The sequence below is a fragment of the Mizuhopecten yessoensis genome, unplaced genomic scaffold (assembly GCF_002113885.1).
Source record: "Mizuhopecten yessoensis strain PY_sf001 unplaced genomic scaffold, ASM211388v2 hete_36142774, whole genome shotgun sequence".
NCBI classification, from domain to species: domain Eukaryota; kingdom Metazoa; phylum Mollusca; class Bivalvia; order Pectinida; family Pectinidae; genus Mizuhopecten; species Mizuhopecten yessoensis.
Genome location: NW_018484728.1, coordinates 1 through 3,578, shown reverse-complemented (window position 1 = coordinate 3,578; position 3,578 = coordinate 1). Strand labels below are relative to the sequence as shown.

At 31.7% G+C, this 3,578-nt stretch overlaps 1 long non-coding RNA gene across 1 annotated transcript; it reads left to right on the top strand.

Moving 5' to 3' along the window:
- The first annotated feature begins 17 nt into the window (after positions 1-17).
- On the top strand, positions 18-3,097 carry LOC110444559. The gene is made up of 2 exons (XR_002462259.1): positions 18-166; positions 749-3,097. It is a non-coding gene; the product is annotated as an uncharacterized LOC110444559 (long non-coding RNA).
- The last annotated feature ends 481 nt before the right edge of the window (positions 3,098-3,578 follow it).

The window sequence follows — 3,578 nt, the reverse complement described above, 5'->3', positions numbered from 1 at the left end:
CCTGCCACTATGTTTTCAAAGGTGCATCATCAAAAGTGATTACTTCCCCCTACCAGTCAGAGATTGCCAAACTCAGAATGGAACGTCTTCGTATTGAGGAAGACAGACTACTGGAGTTGAAACGTCATGAAGAAATTGAACGGATTCGAGGACCAAATCATCGATGGTGATTATTAAAGAATTTCTCAAAACTAAATAAAAACAGATCAATCGAACCTACATATCTGTATCATTTGTTATCTATAAGCAAGATATTGTTAGCTACACACTCATTCTCAATACCAGTGGCCATATCTGATTTCTCATTGACCAAGAAAAATAATCAAAATAACAACACACAGGCCAATGACAGGAAGTTGTATTCTTGTAAAGGTTAAAACTTATTTACCCTTTTGTGCCCCATGCATCCCTCTGCCTCAGGGGGATAACACCCTCCAATGAAATACATTTCTTGGTCCAGTGATTATGTATTACAATTTGAGTTTAAATATCTTCAGCTATTCAGGACCAGTATTCTTTTGAATAAAAACTTAATGAAACACTGTATGACATATACATAAAACCATAGCATAAAGACTCACTTCGCCCTGCAAACCAGATGTGCTAAGAAAACAATTACATGTGTATATTAAATTCTGCAAATCTTGAGTTAACTACAAATCAATATTCCTTTAAAGTAAAATATATATATGATGAAGATATGTTATATCATGTCTTGATATTCATTTTGATATTGTATGACTTTCAGGTACGAGTCTAAAGGTCCTGACTTTCATTACGAGTGTAGTAAAAATACAGAAATGATGAAACATGAAGACCACTGGGAAGAGTTGGTGGATTATCGAAACAATCTGATGGAATGTTCAACAGCTTTCAGGAAGTCGTATGGAGCATTTGCCTAACAGGTCTTTCTGTTTTCCATGTGAACTATGTAGTCTGTTTGTCAATTGAGGTCACCGACATGGGAAATTCAGACTAGATGAATATTATCTATATAATGACTTTCCATTTCTAAAATACAGAACATAACAACTGAATACCTGGTGAAACTTAGTGTTTATTCAAGCTGACAATATTGTAGTTTTAAAGAACGGATATATACATTTTACTTCAAAAAGAAAAGGTTTCATTCAGTCAATATTTCACGAAAAGAGCTGACACCATTATGTTACAAATAGTGAGAAGTTTTACTGAATTATGAAGTTGTAAAAATAGGAAATATATCATACCTGGTCATGCATTACTGCTTTTGTTATGGATGCTATTTGCTTGTAGTTTTTTTTGTGTTCTTATTTGTATATTTATTGCATTAATGTCTTGACATTATAATGTCTTTTACTATCAGTTCATTTTTGTGTGTGTTTATCTTGTTCTAAGTGTCTACAGGACTGTGTTTCCACAATTCCACACAAAGAAATAGGTACAATATCTTTATGAATCATAATTGTCTGGTTATAAATAATAGATAATGCTTATTAAAATCCTACAGGGTAAGATAACTCTGGCTATAAATAAGAGATAAATGCATATACAATTTGTGTTGGGAAAGATAACTCTGGTTATAAATTATAGATGTTGGTTATTAAAATTGTGTTTGGGGAAGGTACTATTAAATGAATCACAACAGTATGAGAGGTACAATATGGTATATTTTCGAAATTTACCTGACAAATAATTTTAATTATATTCCATTTACATGTACAATATTATGCTTGTCATATATATGCGAAGTATTATAGTGATGTTTTTAAAGTTAATATATTTATATGTAGTGATAAAATGTATTTTTGCAATATGTGTAAGACACAAAATAGCAAAGCTGTGATATAAATATGTAAAAATGATTTAACACAATAAATTTAATTGTTAAGTTTTAAAGCCTCGTCACATAATGATGCACACTCATACAAACTATGTATGTGTTTTATACCAATGTGTCAATCGTGGTTGACTGAACCCCACACTATGTTGTCAAGCTGAAGGTTTCCAGTAACGGAACATGCATCCACCCAATAATATATTATGGAATAGTGAAAGGGTCTATCAGTTAAAAGAATTCTTTGTATAATGACTATAAATATGGATAAATATGTTTTTTTGTATATTAAAATAGGGTTTTTGTGAATTTACATTCTGTGACAGAAAAAAACCAATTATGCAAATCTTAGTGTGTTTCCATACACATATAATTTGTAATTGACAATTAATAACAGGGCAGCATATTCCTATAGCATTGAACTCAGAAATATACATTTTTTATTGTACATGTTTTGAAGTGATTATTGAAAAAAACTACAAATGAAATGTACACGATCTGTTTTGGGAATGAATAAATTTGTTTGGATATAAAGTGAATGATTTTTTTATCATAATGTATACGGTACATCATGTGTGAAGAATCAGTGCAATGGTAGATTGCTTCATCAATTATCAATTTGACCAATAACTCATTGAACTGATCCTCTAATATATGTCAAGTGTTGAATCTCAGGGTGAATCATTAGTTTTACCTGTTGGAAAAGTACTGTTTAGTATTCATTAGTGTGTAAGTTTTGTGATCCCAAATGTACATTGTGCAACAATGACAGAAGCTTTAGCAAATAACAATGAAAATATTTATATTGTCCTTTAAATTTCATAGTACCAATACACTGTAATTGTGTATTCTGTCACGGAAATAATATGATATATGCCCTTAAAAAAGAAAAGAAAGCATTTTTTTTCTCTCAATAAAGTTGGTGTACACTTTAAATATGCATAATATGCAGCCTTGTTCAGACTTTCTATTGCTTTCTATTTTCAAATACTAGTATTATTCAGGACGTTATGGTGAGGAGAGGGTCAGGAGAAAAATTGTCTGAAATAAAAAATGTTACAGATTAATACAACCAGTAATTTGTCAAATTTTGATAAAAAAACAGAATATGTTTCCCCCTGCAATGCTCAGTTACCTAAGCTTTACAAGTGCTAGATGTTACATTCCAGTATTTTTATTTTTTGATCATGTTGCATGCATGCTGATGCCAGTTATAATTAACACTTGCTTATAGTAACCTTGTTGTAGATTAAACAGAAAGGAAAATAAATAATTGCACATTATAGGTGTTATTGTTATTCATCAGACACTTATAACATGTCCCAGCCTTTACTTTCTTGTTATTACGGATACAAAGATGAATCTCCAGACACAATAGCATCACTATTCACTACCATATGTATCCTATACCTATATACTATCTTCTGATACTTCACACAAGGTTAGTGTCGCTGCAGTGGCAGATCAAGGGGGTTTGGAGGGCTTCAGGAAATTCATACAACTTGCCGATTTCTTGGGGGAAAATGGATTTTTCTCATTTTGAAATTGCTTAGACATTTGGAAACCTCCAATATCAAGTTCAGTTTCTGTTATGTCACTGTGAAAGGACTTCTGTTTATCCAGGGTTTTGCATCCTCGTACCGGCTATGATTATATGAAGATAATTTGACTACTTTAAAATATCAAAATCTGGACACCAAAGCATGACAATGACACTCCATCCGGCCATATTATTCTGACAATGTGCTTACCAGAAGTGATA